The 18,193-nt window shown below is 39.9% G+C and overlaps 1 protein-coding gene across 1 annotated transcript in view; it reads right to left on the bottom strand.

Moving 5' to 3' along the window:
• Nucleotides 1-18,193, bottom strand: part of AGBL1 (AGBL carboxypeptidase 1) — a 298,158-nt gene that overhangs the window by 53,773 nt on the left and 226,192 nt on the right. The gene's annotated exons all lie outside the window — the stretch shown is intronic.

Genomic DNA, 18,193 nt, shown 5'->3' with positions numbered 1-18,193 from the left:
TCAATCTGTGCTGCTCACAAGAGGAAGGGGTTGCTACTCCAGCTTTTCTTGATTGGCATTAGGTCACACATAAGGAAGAAAGGGAAATTTATATCACTTGGTACTTTGAATCAACTCTCCACATGTCTTTCTTAAAGGAGCACCTTGTGTAAGGTAGGTTACTCTATTTTCAAAACGTAATAAAATTCCCTGAAGTATTTGTAAAGTAGGACTTGAATTTCTCCCCCCCCTCCCTGTTTTAGAAGCCTATTTCCAGAACCATTCACCCTATATTACTTTGACATCAACATCCTTCCTGAATGGACTTAATCCCACCTGAGATTCAAATTGTCCACGGGAAGTCCCTTTCTCCCCCCATTGACTAGACAGCCTGCTAAGGAAGCAATGCGTTCTCCTACATAGCCCTGTCATGGGCTTCATGTTAGGTAGAAAGACTTAGTCTGCAACCTCCCAGAGGGACACCACAATGTTGTAGTGCCAATTCACGCACAGCTTACTGCATCCTGCCTTCTCCATGCAGAGGTACCCTTAAACTGTCCTCTGTTGATATGTCCAGACTAAGATGGGAAAGTGGCAAAGGAAACTCACAGGGATGCATGATAAGGAGCTGGACACACTCTTCTTGTCAAATGTGGGCTGAACAAGTTAGCCAACATTTTGAATTAATGCTGCTACCAGTTTTTGAGAAGCACAGAACAGGGATTAAACTGGTCCCTCTGCATGGGGACAGACTGGTCAAGGACATTTCCAGTAAAACACAGAACTGTGGACCTGATGTCTTTCAAGATCATAGGATTTTATCTTCAGCTAAAGCTATATTATTTCACAGAAACTCACAGTACTTCCAACTTGATCAGTGTATAGCTCACACCTTTGCAGACACTTCTTTCCTCTGCAACAGGTTGCTATAGGAAATTCCATGCAGAAGCAGTCATGCTGACCACCAGTTAATGTGATTAACTGTACAGGCAGAAAGTGACAGATGTTGTGCCTAGAAAGCAACGGGACTTTGGCATGAGAACATTTCTTACAAGCTGCAAATATGCATGTGAGCAGATCATCTCATGTGAATATAAAAGAACTAAAATACTGAACCATAGCTTGTTCTACAGTTACCCCAGAAGCTACAAAAAATAATCATAACTAAAAATAATTCAAAAAGCATTAAATATAGTTCTGGGAAATACACTGGAACTAATTTTTAAAACTATCTCTTGCTTTTCAAGCCATGGGAACTGGGAATCTCTACAGAGGCTTGGGTTACACAGAGACTCTGTGGACTGGTGGGCAAGGGACAGGTGATGAGGTGAGAAATGCAGGGATGTTCATCACAGAGCTCTGCAAGTTGTCACATGGATAGCGCACAGCCATAGATGTTCACACTTTCCATGGCTATGTGTATGAGTGTCTAGGAAACTACCACACCAAATATATCAGTTAATGCAAAGGGAGGCTAGTAAAAGATAGCAGATTAACAACCCAGAGCACAAACCCTAGCTCCACTGCAGTCCTGGAGAAAAATCACAATAACTCCTTAGGGTGAGGTTTTCATCTCACTCGAGTCTGTGAGCTAGTTTCTTTCAGATCAAATAAAGAACTGGCAGTGGAAGATGAAGTTTTGTCTTAGCCTTTGCAAGTGAGACACACAGTTGTGTTATGGGACCCTTATGAGCTATGATATGCTGGCTGAGTAACACTAGTTTTGTTTGACCTGAATTTTTAGCAAATAAATTGTGACCCAATTTTTTTTTGGTGCCACTTAAGTGAAAAACTTAATCTCTGATCAGTTTTGCAGAAATTGGATCACAATGGTAGATTGTGCAAAAGGCCATGAAATCGACAAAACCATAAATGAGAACATACAGTAAATCTAATAAAAAAAATCTTATTCTTGTCCATGTTATTACTAAATCTTCTGTCTCCTTTTATTTGGCAGAGGGGATAGACAGCCTTCCAGGCTATAGGTCGCTTGTCTTTTAACTTGGTACATTTCTAATTGAGAGAGAAAACGTACAGGCATAAAGAAAGAAAAAGAAAAAAAGAAAACAAAAGACAGATACGTCCTTCAGCCTTTTGTTTCCATAACATCCGCTGATATTTCACCACTACTGTGGTTTTTCACTGCATTTAGAAAGTCATTGAAAAATGTTAATGGTCTGGTGGCAAAGCAGCCATTGGGAATGAAGAATGAGCCAGCGATGGAATGAGGGTGTGCAGCTAATGATTTCCTACACAAGCTGATTAAACATTGCCCTTCCATCTCTTGCCACCTAATTCCCTCCACCGCTGATTTATGTAAAAAAACCCACCATGTATGGCTCCTGCAGTTTTATTAGCCGGTAACAATTTAGCACCACAAGAGGCTTTTTCCCAGCTTCTAATTTTCTTATAATGAAGAAGAAGAAAAAAAAAAAGAGAATGGGAAAAAAAAAAATCATTGCAGTGTCTTTGCTTAAAGGGTGGGGGAAAAGGAAGCGAGGGAAGTTAGTCCAGAAACCTAACAGAAATATCAAGGAGGGCACCAGGTTCAGCACTTAGGATCCTGTTTATGATGAGAGGATCATTACTTCACAGAAATCATTATCCTTTTCAAGGCACAGAAGAAGACAAGTTCCTATAAATGGATTCTGTCTGGTGCTATTTCAGTGGGTTTAAAAATAGCTCTACACCTCATTTTCCCTAATACAGCAATGCCTGCTGCTAGGCCCTTTCCAGTACAAGATTCACGACATTTCTTGAAAAACTAAGCAGAGAGGATAGGGGAAATCTGCCTTATTTCTTTTTATAATTTTTAAGTTTGTCTTTTTCACCATTAGGCCCAGTTCTAGAAAGAGAAGCATACAGACAGTACACTGTACATACAGAAAGTCCTGCTTCAGTTAGCTGCACTCCGTGGAGCAGGAGTACAGATGTGGAATATCCTTTGCACAACAGAGGCTGTGTAATTGCAGGAGTACATGAGACATTGGGGAAAAGCTGCAGTCAACCACCACCGTGATCACCCTGTGATTCCAGGCTGGGGGAAGAGATTTTTGTAGTAGGATTCAGTAGAAAAGGAGTTGCCACAAGTTTCCACCCTCTAGAAGGAACTAGCAGTGCATTAGCAAGGAGTTTACAGCAGTTCAGATGCTATTTGCTTGTCAAACCATTTGGTACCTTAAAGCCAAATGCTTAATCTACGCTGGTCAGTTAAGCATCCTGTTTTAAACAGAAAGATTGATTCCATCTCAGACTGGATCCTGCTGATCCCAGTGGAACCAACACTTCAATGCACTCAGCTGGCAGATAACTATTCACTTTCTTTTGGTTGGGTGGGTTTTCTGCTGGCCTGACATGCTGAAGTGGTTGTGAGAGTGAGACAAAAGCCAAAGCCAGTGAAGGAGGAGAGGCAGATATGTGCAGCCAGGAGTGGGCAATAGTTAGATTGGACACCATCTAGGTATGAGTTATGAGGTATCTCAGTAATGTAGGAAATGACATACTAGATCAAAGCCATACATATCCTATATCTGACATTGATCAGTGCTAGGCATTTTAGAGGGAAATGCAAGATATCTTCTTTAGGAAAAGTAGATTTGATCTGCCCTGCTGATTTTTTTCCTTTTAACTCTATCAATAGCAGTCTGGGTTCGCACTGAAAAAAAAAGGGATTATTTTAGCTCCTTCCTAAATGACTGCAAATTTCATATGGATTATAAAAGTTCTGTGTAAAATCTTAGTATTCTTGTTATACAAATCTTACTATTCATTATGTGAATATTTTAGAGCAAACCGCAGCAAAGTTATTAGTGAAAAATTATTTCACCAATGTGATAGATGCAGTTTGCAGAGGTCACTCATTGTATAGCTATTGCAATGGAGTGAACTTCAATCAAGTTGGTTTGAATTCAAGCTCCATATTATATTACTGGTATGATAGATGTCTGACAAGAGATGATGGAATGTTTCTCAGAAATTAATGTAAAATTGGACCCTGGTACCTAAGGAGGGGTCACAGAAGGGAGGGATAAGAGGCAGAGCAGGGAGACAGAGCTGGTGAGAGCGTGGACTGGAAAGCCAGGCTGGCTGTACTCACTGGTGCCATGAATACAAAGGGGACAAGATTTTGCTGGCTTCTGTGAGGTACATCCCAGCCCCTTCCTTGGCTGCAGAAAGCCTAGCTTTCCCCTGTACTGCAAGGAGCAAGGAGGCCAGGCTAGCTTTTCCCAGCACCCTCCTGTCCCAAGCAACTGCTGTGCTGCCTATGCCTAGAGCTGGTCTCTGATTTCCTGAAACACATTTAAAGAGATGCATTTTTTACTATGTAGCATCTGAAAACATAAGATCATCAGAAACCAATCAACTTTTTTGTTGCATTTGAGTATAACAAAAAATAATCAACATTCACAGACAAGCAAATCTCCAGGATCAACCTGAGTCTCATTTAGATTTGACTAGAAGCTCAACAACAGTGACCACTGTGCCAGCTGAGGGCTTTTTTTTCTAAGCTTTCCAGTTTCTTGGAGAAAGCCTTTGTATCTGGATTACATCCAGTACAATGACTTCATCTTGGCCAGGTCTTTAGCTGCCATGGCTACAACAATGACCCAGATCTTCAACAGGGAGAAATCAGGGAATTCCATGAAAACCCATGGAACTGCATCTATTTAAACCAGACATGAGACTTACAATTTCATAAGATCAATATTGAGCTGTAATTGAGGACCAATTCAAGAAGAGAGGTAGACTTTTCTTCTCACTTCCCTCTTGAGATCAATTGAACATATCTATTTGTATTTTTGAAAACAAGAGAAACAAAGTTGGCCTCGTTATCTCCTCAATTATGGATGCCAGAAAGTAGTCACCTATACCCACATATATTTTTTTAATTCTTCTAACTCTCCACACATGCATTTTTTTCTTTTCTTGGAACAGACACTGACACCAGAGTCCATCATTCTGCAGAAATATTTCCCAGTCTGCTTTCTCTTCCCCAGACAGATATACGGATGATGTAATTTCCCCCACCATCATTTCAGAATGAAAAGCTTTCGATAAATCTCAAATTGCAAAGGCGTTTGTCCCTCTCATTCTCCCTGACTTGTGTACTGAGAATATGCTACAGCAGAATGAAATCCAAGAGAGGAAAGAACATGTATGTGTGGAGGAGAGAGAATGATTTAAACAACAAAAAGGGCACAGTCAGATTTCCCTAGAGTTCAAAAATTCATGTTGACCAAAAGGTCATCTTGGCATTGAAGGAAAACTGAAAAGTTCTGGGAGGAAGGCAACAAAGAAACTGTTCTGCATGAAGATTCTAATTCCATTAATAATTATGCATTGAAATAAGAAGTGCAAAACTGTTCTACAACAAGACTTGTGCCTCATGCATACACACAGTTTCAGGGAATCATGAATTCAGAGTGCCATGTTTCTCTTTATATTTATACAATACCAAACTATGATGTCCTCAAATCTTAACTGGGGTCTGCAGGCCCTATCATAATAATAATAATAATAAAAATAAAAGCAGCTATTTAAGTCACTGCAAATAACATACATTAGTGTAAGTCAATCAAAAGTCTTCTCAGCTGTATATCAACAGGCTGTGTGTGCAACGGTAAAATGAAGAAATGCATGATATACTTTCCTGGATCCAGTCCTGCTCCCACTGAGGCCAACAGCAGAACTCTTGTTGACTTCACTTACAGCATAATAGTGTTTATAAGAAAGAAGTATTATTTCCCTGTTGACAGTTCAGTCTTTGGGCAATGCCATAAATAAAAGCTTTGTATTCTCTTCCATGCCTTTTACCTTGTTGCCCAGAAAACGCAGTTCTTGGATTTACAGTCGGTACAAGACAGGTGAAACAGTTCTGACACAGAATGGCACAAGCTCACAATTCAGATTATTTACAAGTGACAGGCCAAATGACAGGGGAATGATTTGCACCAGCAAAATTTCATGGGTAAAGTAAGGTCAGAAAGCCTTACTTTGGCATGTATAATTGTGTGAAGGTTTAAGAGAGCTAGTCAAAACTCCAAATTTCTAGAATTTCACAAAATTAAAACGTACAACTACTGTGATTTTTTTCCCTGAAGTAGATATTTCATAACAAATTACATCTTCTGCATTACTAATACTGAAATAGTATGAAAATGGAGAAAAATAATAAAAGGAATAGAACATTTTTTCCTAAAAAAAAAAAAAAAGGGCATTTTGAAAAGGATTTGTGTCAAGAAAATATCTGTTCTAGGCAGATTCTTGGAAACTTCTTGATTTCCTGAAAAAGATCCATTTTACTAAAGCTGTGTTTTCTCATGGAAAATGGTTTCAATTAAGTTTTCCTGAACAGCAATATGTCATATCCCATATGCAAGCTACAGCTGAGCACTAGTGATTCCCATGTTTGCCTAGGTATTTATGGCATCATTTATAGCTACTCCATTATGGTGAGAAATATTTTGACTTCATTCTTTAGATACAGCCCAATGGGGCCTAGACAGCTGACAAATGACAAATCGGAGCTAGTCTGTACTTACACTTAGCATCTTTTTAGGATGCATTTCAACTACCTGGCTGCATTGCTTCCTCAGACCTGTATGCTGCACAGGGTTGCCAGTGATCATTAAAACCACAGGGCTAACCTGCAAATCAGAAAATCTCCTGTGGCAGATATGGCAAATATCAATTGTATCAAAAATCAATGCAACAGGCTCTATGTAAAACCTAGCCTAGATTTCCAGCATGTCCTTGGAAAGTATTTTGATCATCATATACTCTTCACATGGTTTAAAGAGAAATATTAAGCTATTGCTTTCATAAATTGTACATCTATGTCAATTTACAGAAGATGCAATGTTGCCTTCCCCTGTCCTCAAAGATCCTGTACCAGGTGTTCTTGCGGTCTTGGATTATACAGAGAAAAGTCTGTAAAACATCCAGATTACAGATTCTTCCTTGAGTAAAATTTCCATGAAGCACTATGATAGTGCTAATTACTTACTGAGGTTTCAGAAAACACCGTGTTCAAAAGTGACTGCTGCTGTTCCATTCATATATGCTTTATAAGGGCATTAAAGGCCTTTGTTGCAGTCAGCAGGTTTCTGCTGGCCTGGTTTGAGATGCACTGACAGTCGAGTCAGGCTTTCCAGCAGAAATGCTATGTGCGTTTCTATTTCTCTTATAAGCGTTACCTGTGGAACTGATATTTCTTCTTCCCTCCCCTTTCTCCTCCTTTGCCTTAGTGCAGCCGTCCTTAATCACTTAGCTCCTAGGAAAGTTTCGGATCAAGTTAGTACAGCATGGAGCAAAGTCAAGTGTGGCTGGAGCCAAGCAGATACAAACCATGCACTCTGCTGCTATCTCTTTGGAGGGAAGTCTTAAAAGACCCCACTGTGGAGGCCAGGATTTATTATTCCCATTTCTACAGACAGCAAAACCAAAGCACAAAGATGTAAGAGCCAGTACTTTAGGCACTTTATGAAAAATGCATGAGCTACTGGCTCCCGGCCATTGGATGTGGGGGAGAGCTCAGCCTGGAACAGCCCATTAGTTTCATAAATGATTGTTGTTGAGCGGTTTTAGTAGCATTTTCTAAATGGATAAGGTTAAAAAAGTTTCAGAAGAAGCAGGACTAGCAAAGCCCAAGTTCCTATTGATTCATCTAACTCACTTCCCAGCTCTGCAGCAGCCCCAGTTCCCCAGCAAAGTCCTCCATGAACACCAAAGCACTGGAGCAGGTCCGCAACAATCTGTAGGTTGACTAATATCGATATGCCAAGCAGCCAGTCAGCCTGCTGCTGCAAGCAGGACACTTCCCAGCCAAGTTCTGCCTGCCTTCACCAGTAGGGGTGTGACCAGGGTTCTCTCCGCTCTATTTTAACACCTGTTTTCAATACAGTTTTAGGCCCTTAATAAGATTTTTACCCCCTCTTCCACATTTGGTTGCAACTGGATAATGCATTCAAATGTTATCAGGGAAGACAAACAGCATTGTCACTATGATTTTTTTAAGCAAACCAAGTGATCAGCAGTACTACTGACATTCACCAGTACTACTGACATTCACCAATAGCCCTGTTGGCTAGACAAGGTTAAGAGTGAATGTACAACAAAGGACCGGTTGTATTCTGATTTCTGAAGCTGGTTAATAAGAATCTTGTTGGAAGACAAAGAAGGTGGTACTGCCCTGTTTTAACTCTTCTATGTACCAGGAATTTAGCCCGTGGTATCTTCAGTCTCTATTTTCATTAACATTTGTTCAAACATTAACAGTATATTCATCAACATTTCCCTTAATTTACAGAAACATACAGAAGTCCGAACCACTGCTTCATTTATGTAGCTAGAATATGTCTGCTAAATTATGGCAGGAAAAAGAGATCCTGAGAAGAACGCATTAAGAAACAAGGAGTGCAGTGGAGTGAGGAGGACAACCTGATGTTCACAGCTTTCTACTAACCATCACACAGCCAGCCCAAGGGCTGGCCTTCCTACTTTTAGATATGGCACTTGCGTTTTCTTGTCTCTATCTAGCCTGGATCTATAGGTTGAGATATTAAAGCCAAAGCAGAATGATTGACATTCTTGTGTTCTACCATAATTTACTGCTTAGTTTTTCTCAAACTGTCCCCGATTTATCTGTTCTGTGGTTGTGACCCTCAACTGCTCATTAGTTAAGAAGGTCACTTAGAAAGCAAATTTTTCTGCCAGCTTCCACTATGTATCAGCTCTGAGTTCTCCTAGTGCTCAGAGAAATCCAGCCTAACCTTCAGTTACTTGTCTCTGATAATTACTAGGTAGGGACATGCATATATATATATATATATATATAATGGTATTTTTCTTAATATTATTTTGCAGTAGAGCTTAGCAACCTGAGAAAGCAATGAAAACCACTAAAGTAGATAACTTACAGACATGGAGAGCTTTGACACAAGAGAAACGTTCTTTGGGAAAACACACTCCTGTGTTCTGCATATTTGCACTTGATTAACACTTGATGGTACATGTAAGGTACTCCCTCCCTCTTTCACCAAGCAGCAGGTTATTTCATACAATCTCACCTGCACTAACACAATACTGTGGTCATCATGGAGCAGCAGATGTATTGTAATTAGCTGTGTTGTGTTGATGTCAAATAATAAAATACAGTATCTCTTCTCAAGCTCTCAAAGAGATTTTCTGAGTACCATACACCTAATTTAGGTTTTGGCAAGTGAATATAGGCAAAGAAAACACAGTTTTGATTAAGAGTACTAAACCACTACTTGCAACTCCTTAAGAGTATGATCTCATGATTTCTTATAAACCAGGCAAGTCTGAACCCGGATGACAGAAAGGCCTCTAAGGAAAACCCAGATCCTGTAAAGAACTAGGAATTCGTATAGGATGGTCTTGCTTGTTAGTCTGTACTGAACCAGTGTCCAACATGTAGCTGTCTTTTGGATAAGATATAAAATCAAGGTCTTGATAACCCTGTCATTTCTTGCAAGCACAAAACTTTTAAAATCCAAGATTCTGACCAAATTCCAGTTAAGAAGATTACACTCTGCCTACATAAAATACTACTGTTGTTTCTCTCTTCACCTGTTAACAAATTTGATGTAGTTCTTGATGGAGTAGAGCAGTTGCTGTGTTCCACCCCAGAAGTGTTGCATTTCAGCAGGGAGTGAGCAATCTCTTTGTATGCTGTGAGAAAAGCCCTCTGGGATTCTTTCGAATGAAAGCAGCTGAATAAATCTCAGTTATTGCTATTATGACTTTCTCCGGCATTTATCCACAGAATAAATGGATAAGTAAGTTGATTTTCAGGCTGCTCTTCATTATTTGCTGAACAAAACTACCTGAAAGTGCTTCACTATTACTTATACAAAATTTAATTTGGTGACTAATAGACGCAGGCAACTAAAACAGGCAGACCTCTATGATCAACATAAGGAGACTTGTATTTATTAGGTAGTGACTGGGGACTACCAGGGACACAAAGGTTCTGTGAAGTTTCCAGATGGCATACTGGGCTTTTGTAAGGTTCCCAGGACTCATTTGAATTCACAGAACTTTTCTTCCTCTATAACTCACGTTCACATGGCTAGATCCTAGTCTCCACTTTGGCTGCTTTGAAATGCAAGAAGAAATCCACTGCTGGCTTCTTTCATACCTGGCTGCCCACTCTTACAGCTTTCCCATAAGGAAAAAAGTCTAAAGAAATAGCTTGTGCAGCCACAATGTCTTTATGGCCTCTGTTGCTTAGCTACCAAAAAGGCCCTACATGGCTACTGATAGCTGGCGCAAACACGAGCAGCTTGACACTGCTTTTCTTTGCACTGGGGGCCTGCTGGATCCATTCTTCACCCTGCTGGTGTTTTATTTATATTTCACTGGACTTACTCCTCACTCCTCTACCTGGCTCCAGTTCTCAAATGCAAGCCAGTAGAAAATGTAACAACAGATAGCCCAGGTCTAGCTGTAGAAGCTTCAGTCTTTGAGACAATCCAGAGGCAAATGAACATGCTCCTCCTGCTTAATACTTCAGGAGAGGAGTTGAGAGCACAAGTCAGGGCAGGATCATGTTCACACTGTTTCTCACACCTTGTCACAGAAAAGTTAACAGTAGGAAATTCCAAAACCAGAGCAATAAGGTTTTTTACAGTGGGATCAGATTACCAGAGATTCAACATCGGCCTTCTGCCAGACCGTGGGTAGTCATCCTTTCCCAGCTATTTCATGCCTAGCCCAGAAGTGTTCCTTTCACTGTATGAAAGTTTGCAGGGTGCAGCTGACTACTATAGCAGGGTAATATCACTCTTTCAGGCAAGAAGTCTATTCTGACCCAATGAGAAAGAATACTAAGAGCAACCACTCAGGAGATATGCTTTCAGATCAGGTTACTTACCACAGAATCACAAGATGAACCTCTAAGGAAAATAGTTTTTCTACTAGCTGATGATCATTCATTACATAGATTCCTAACCCCTTAAGGATAAGCCTTGCTGACTGAGCCTGTCACTTCAGATACTCATTCTAGCACCTTTTGATAATCCAGGGGTCCCAAGCAAATCCACGTTAATAATCTATGGATGACTTGCCCTTATACATTAGATGCTCAGATAACCTGGCATGGGGATAAAGAAAGAAAAACGTAGACACCTAAAGGGCAACCCTTTTGTATTAATTCTGAACATACTAGGACTACTGAAATGCTAGAATGATTCTCAAAGGTCTGGTGGACCCTTGCACTATAAAGGTTTATAGCACCTCTCATAAATCCTTGCCACAGAAGCAATACAGTAATATTGCAACGCTTACTCTACAGAACCTGCCTGCAGCCCAGCTACTGACTCAGGTCAGGTAGTTATCTATATTGATTAAAGAGCCTGTGCAACTTCACTAATTAATTTTCATAATTAGCAGCTACCTTTTTAAAGTTTGTTTCACTTTTACAGCTATCCATCTCCCTAAACAGCAAATGGGAGGTGGAAGTATCAAGCTTCTATGGAAAAGGGCTTCCTTTAAAGCCTTATCTGGACTAACCAGAGACTATAACAGAAACCTGTAAAACTTCCCCTTAAGTATGGTGCTAAATTATTTGCTACTTCAAGTTCTTTTGTCATAGAGGCAACCATAATTCTTTGTATAACTAAACATTTGAAGATAGTTTCCTATCTTCCCACCCCTAGGACGCGGAAGTTAGAAGAGACCAACAGGTCTCTCCTCCCTATGGGATGTGATGTCAAGCGGTTCAGAAGAAATCAGGCCTTTGTGCTACCAGGGACAGATAGAGATCCTGAGCCAACTATAAGAATACAAGGCTCTGGGCCAAAAGAGAAATATGAGTGAGTCACTGTACAGGGATCCACCATGACTCTGTGATGGATGGACAGCTAACTTCAGAGTGGTGATGTACACAGAGGGGAGCTTCCACCACACACACTGAGCCAAGCAGAAGGAGAAAGAATCACACAACATGAACTATTAATCTAGTGCTGAAATCTGAAATGGAGAAGTCTGTGCATTTAATGACTAGACACTAGCCTCTGTCACAACAACTAAAATGACAGCCAGTAGATGGAAGAGGTCATAGTTTAATCAATTCTCTCTCTCTTTGTTTTACATAACTGAGGGTGATAGGCAGCTAATACATTTCACAGCCATGTGATAAATTGCACTGTCACCTGCACTTTGCCTGATACTCCTTCTTTGTCAAGGCTATTTCCACCATCCCTACTCTCACTCCAATGCAACTGCACTAAAAGTCACAAATGTGTCAACTTCTTTCCTCTGACAAGTGAAATTTTTCCATCAGTCTTTCTTGTGCACAAGATCTAGGATGGGATACCTGTAGTGATAAACCAGTGAGAACTTTCACGGCCCCAGTCAGGAGCTCCATGTTACTGCAAAAAGGAATGTCTCAACTTTGCCCTATGGCTGGCTGTGTGTGTTTCTTGTTGCAGAAGGGCCAAAGCAGCACAGTTTACAACCATGACAGTTTTGAGTAGAAATAAAAATATTCGGGGGTTTTTTAGTGTTCATTTTCTCTTTCTCTATATCTTGTATAAGTCAGATTCTTGTTAGCATAATCATTTGTTTTTACAGGCCATGTGACAAGAGTTCCCTAGCACTTGGAAGGATGACTTTCCATATTCATTCACATCTTTGCCATGCACGATAAAGCAAATATCCCAAAAGCAAAACTAAAAATCATTTTAACTTATTAAGACTCCCTTAGCTCTTAACAGCATAAGCTGTAGGGAGACTGCATGACAGGTGTATTGCCTGTAGTCCATCAGCCTCCGGGATCAGTCACTCTTCAGGGACACGGCTTCTTTCTAGCCCTTACTCGTGGATTTATGGAAACAAAATGGAGTGGTACATGCAAACACTGAACTGGTACACTGCCAAGGTCCTGAAATTTAGACATATCCATACAGAGTAGAATATAAACAGGAGCAAATTCTAATTCCACAAAGGGCAATATTCTACTTACATATTTGGCCAAATCATTACCTTTGACACTGAAGTAATAAATCTCAACTGCCTCCATAAAATAAGGTTCCCAGGCACTGAACTGAACTTGGTTCAAATTGTGGATGAGTGCAGCACTATTTTTCTGCTCTCTGGATTCAGCCATCATGAGTAAATATAGCAGCAGCATGATTGGAAAATTGTCCTCAAAGGTGATAAAATACGGGATTCATCAGATTTTGATATGTGCCTGAAAATGGATAGTTGTCCTTTCTCACTTGGCAGCCTGGAAGAATCAGGACTTGGAGACACACTGCAGGAAGCAGAATATATTCCTGGAAGGGCAGGACTTCACCCTTATTTTTCTGGATGCATCCTTCTCTGACTCCCTATTTTTCTCTGCCTTCCACTGCTGTGATGCTTTCCTTTTTTTGCTTTTTACTTCTCCTAAGAGGACTCCAAATAAGGTGTTTTGCATTGCAGCTTTAATCTAATTAGAAGCCAAGGTACTATAGCCTCATTTCACAGGAAGTTCAGCATCAATATGCTCAGAGTATGAGCAAAATACAAAGCTAGATAGAGAAGCACTCCATCAGAGTAGGGCAATGCTGTGCAGGACGAAGGCAGGCAGTTTCTATGCCTTTGCTTCTGTTTTCACAGTTTTGTTATCTCAGGGCACCAAATCCCTCCCCCCTCCACCTTGAGTGGAAAAGAATAGCAGTAAGAAAAAAAAAAGGCTTTTTGTTTTACTTTGATTATTCGTTAGTGAAGTTCCATGTGGTGGGAACAAGAAAGCTCTAGCATAGCTGACACGAAGAGGAGATGTCAAGCACTTGCCACTTCATATTCAGAAAGGCATTCAGAGTATCTTTAACAAATTCTTTCCCCTCACATAGTCTTTTCCTAGAAAACTGGACATTCTTAATGTTTCTTGGTCTAATTCTTTGCTGAAGGAAAAGACATTAACAAATATGATGGCAGGTGGATGTAGAGGAAGATCCCTTCTCATTAGTCTGCTTTTCCAAATTGCACTAATCTTTCAGCTTTGAAGATCAGGCTAGAAACATTCCTGATCTTCATTCATCCCAGCCCATCTGCATCTGAGAGGATGTCTCTCCCTAGCATTCACCAAGAGAGTGGTTGAGTCTGGTTATGAACACATAACTGAATCTGTTGCCTAAGATCTGCTGAGTTATTTTAGTGCGATTATATATACAAACACTCTATTAGACTAAAAGGTGCTTTAGCTAAATTGGGAAACTAATCAATTTCAGCTAATTTAATTTGGATCACTGTTATTTAAGAATCTGAATTGTGCCAAAATCCCCAAATGGGCTATAATCCATGCTTTTTTTTTTTTTTTTTAACTTCTATCAGACTTAGGGCATGGACATACTTCTATAAAGCTGAAAGAAAACTTTATGACGAGTTGATAGAGGAAATAAATTTATGTCACTAACTAGCACTTTCTAAATCTCAGAACCTCAGGAAAGGAAGAACATCATAGTTTTATTTGTGACTCAGAAATGGGGACAATGCATTAATATACCACTTTTCAGGATATTGGACACAGGCTGTTATCAAGTGCCACTCACCATCACCGTTCTACTTTTAAACCATTCCTTCTGAAATTACTCTTTCTATAGCTAGAAAAATAACAGTGAGTAACGGTTTATTCTGCAACCTTTGCCTCTTTTCTGTTTGTGAAAATCTGGATGTAAGACTATGATTTTTCTTCAGTGTTTTGCCATATGCACCTAAGTCATTCAGGATGTTTCTGTTGCTCAGCTTTCAAATTCAACAACGTGCACAATCGCAAGCTCTGCATGTCCTTCCCATAACTGCTCTATAATCTGTTCTTCCACCTCCCTCTGTCCCAGACCACTCCTAGCCAGGATGCTGGCAGAAAGCAAGACAGAAGGAATGCAAACGTGATCAAACCAAACACAAAAATTCAAACTCCCATTTGTTGGAAATACTTTGCAGTATTAGCTATTTTTTCTCTTCATAGTCATGACACAAAGCCCTGGACACTGGGCAGATAAATACTAGGCATGATGACATTAACAGCATCAAAAAACTGGGAATATATTCTTCAGTTGTAGCTCTTTACACCAAAAGCTCAAAGGCATATACTGTTTCCTTTGTACTGTGTTGTACAGAAGAGGGAAAGAGCTAATTAAAGCCACTGATTTTTGTTGGAGCTGCCGTGATACTCTTATATAAGTAAAACAGTTACTTCACAAGAACAAAAAATTCTGCTTAGAGGTTTTTGTTTCCATGTTCTCTATTGCTATAGCAGCTAAAAAAGTAGCCAGTTTGACTGAAAGATCTAAGATGGTACTCCTAGTGCCAGAGGTACCTACATGAGGGGAAAAAAATTATCCCTTGATTTGTAAAGTGAGCAAATTGCATTTGGGCACCATTGACAGAGATTTAATATGACACCCAAGCAAAGCAATCTTTACTGCCACTTTTCTGAAATATATTTTAATGCAGGGGTAAAACGCAAGCAGAAGTCAATGCAATAACCAGGACTCTATAGAGATCAGCACTGTTCTGGCTTTGTCTCAGGCTTATCTGAGGGAGCCAGGTACTATTTTCTATTCTCATTTTAAAACTAATCTCCTCTTTGGTATGTATTACAAATGCAGATTAGAAAGCCTTGGCTTCATATAATGTGGCTGGAATAGAGGGAAAAGAAGAGGCCAAAACCATAAAAGAAGAAGAAACCGTTAGAAATTGGAAGCTGTTGACATGGGATAAAGAAAGCAAGAGAAAATAGAAACAAATGCTCCAGGAACTTCCAAGTCACATTCTCCAGGGTTTTCCCAAAACTTTTGCTTCAGAGTTTATTTAAGTTCTCATACAGATCCTCCAAAATTACATGTACTGGGCAAAGAAGGCAGGTTCCCACATACACAGTAATTCAATACAGCAATCACGCCCTTGTTTCTTAGCATTATTGGATCTACTCTTTGTTCCTTCACTAGGAACACAGCCCTAAAACAGCATAGGGTTCAGAATGAATCAAAGTACTAGTTTGTGCTTTCAGGGACAGGATGATGCCTAAACATAATCAACATGTGCCAGTATGAACCTGGAACACATAGCGAAATTCTAGTCTAATGCTGTCAAATAACTCTGCTAATGCACTCAGTCTTCAGCTGTATTATCTCCTGTTTTTTCCAGTCCTGCCTCACTTCCCAGCTGCAGTCCTCTCCTATCCCTGCGCTCAGTCCCAAGCCCCAGTGGAGCTCTCTGTGATTCATGTAAAAATTCCGCCTCAAAATTAGTTTGGAGTATATGCAAAGGAGAGGATCTCATTCATCAGTTGTGAAACGAAACAAACTCTCTTCCAGCGTATCTGATGGACCTTGCAATTTAAGAAGAGTACTTCTAAGTTTGTGTAATACTTCATATCTAAGCCTTAGCAAATGACCAGACCTTAGGAAATTTATTATGAGCAGAGGAGGAGCAACGAGGGAGAGAAAACAGAAATCCATATGAAAAATGTTGTTCTTTTCTTTTTCCTTTCTTCTCTTTTTTCTTTTCTTCTCTCCCCTCTGTCTTTCCTAAGGTTATTCTTCGTTTTAAAACATAGAACTTATAAATGTGTCTACTACTTCCCTGAAGGTCTAAAGAATAAGATCCCAAGAAAATGATTTGTCTTTTCTTCCTGTTATCTTCTTCTCCTTCTTAACATTCTGCATCTCAGAAATAATTATTATTCTCCAGATTGCAGGCAGGACATCAGAGTGCCTTTTGCTCCAAAAAAGATACAAAACATGATTAGATACAACTGTGATGAAAAAATATGAAGGTATTGAAATCTCCTTGCTCAAGACTACAGTCTCTCACACACTGTGCACCTGGGGTCTGATCCAAGCTCACTAAATTCAATAGAAAGACTCATATTATATTCAGTGGGCTCTGGAATAGCCCCTTTCACCTCATGTCCACCTCAGTCTAAGTCTGTATTCACAGAACAGTTTTCACCTCTTCAGGTAGACAATGGTGGAAGCTCCCATTCTTCTTTTTACCAATGCAGGTGAGGTGCAGTTCCACTGAACAAGTGTTAAACATGACTGGAAAGAACAAGTCCCTGGGTCACAAAACTCCACCTAAATGAAATCACCCCACATGGCATGAATTAAATACACTTGTCCTCCTTTTATTCTGCAGGTGAAGCAGCCAAAAGCTTTAGGATTTATATCAGAAATTAGGCGCATGGTTTTAAATACAGCCACTTTAACTAAAGACATCAACTGATGTAAGCCAAACTGAGTCCCATATAAAGCTGTGCTTAACATGGCACATACTCACGTTTAAGTTCATACCTTGAGTGAAATCAAGACAACTTTGTGCGTGGGCAGTCTGGGAGAACTAGAGGTGCTCAGCTGATACTGCACACCTTTCAGGATTTGGCTGCCACTCAGCTGCTATGTGGTATCAAAAGTATGGTTGGTGAATACTGGTAAATACCAAGGATCCAAGCTATTGAGTGCCTTAGCTCCCAAAACTTTGATGAGAACCAAGAAATACAAAACCACAATGAATTGCTCAGGGCCCTTCAAGATTAAACTTGAGATTTTAATTAAGAGTTCTTATTAAGGAATTTGGAGTCCAATATATAAACCTATGCATGAATGTTATTTAGCAAGCAGTTTGTCCTTTAAGCCCTCTTATGAACAGTTCTGGTCCAGAATACCAAAAGACTCTGGAGCAAAGTGAATGTAGGCATGGTCACCATATACTGCCATATTTCCTTTTTCTTTCAATTTCTCCTTTTTGTTTATTTCTTTAAGCTCATACCTTCCTTCTGTCTTCCTCTATACTTTCCCCAGCTCAGATAAGGTTGGTCTTCATTTTTCATTGGTGTCTGTCCTGCCATATAAATTTGCACATCATGCTTTCTATCCTATGGGATATGCACTTTCCAGCAAGCTATAAATCAGTGTAAGCTAGAAGTTGCTGTAATTAGAGGAGACACAGACCCAACAAAGTGCAGCTACAGATTTCAATCTTCAGATAATAAACACCAGGGAAAATTGATAATACGCTCCAAAACACTGAGGCATGCACACTCCCACACCTAAACACACCCACCTCCATATGTACACACAGAGATACTGTCTGCTCTATCCCAGTAAGCCTATAGTCTTTGCAAAAGAAATTTTAAAAGTTTAAACTTCTCGACTGAAAAGTCTTCTAAAAGAGAGAATTCTTACAGGGAGTCTAAGAAGCC

The sequence above is a fragment of the Harpia harpyja genome, chromosome 14 (genome assembly GCF_026419915.1).
Source record: "Harpia harpyja isolate bHarHar1 chromosome 14, bHarHar1 primary haplotype, whole genome shotgun sequence".
Classification (NCBI taxonomy): Eukaryota; Metazoa; Chordata; class Aves; order Accipitriformes; family Accipitridae; genus Harpia; species Harpia harpyja.
The sequence above is the reverse complement of the archived record's forward strand: the minus strand, read 5'-3'. Positions and strand labels throughout refer to the sequence as shown.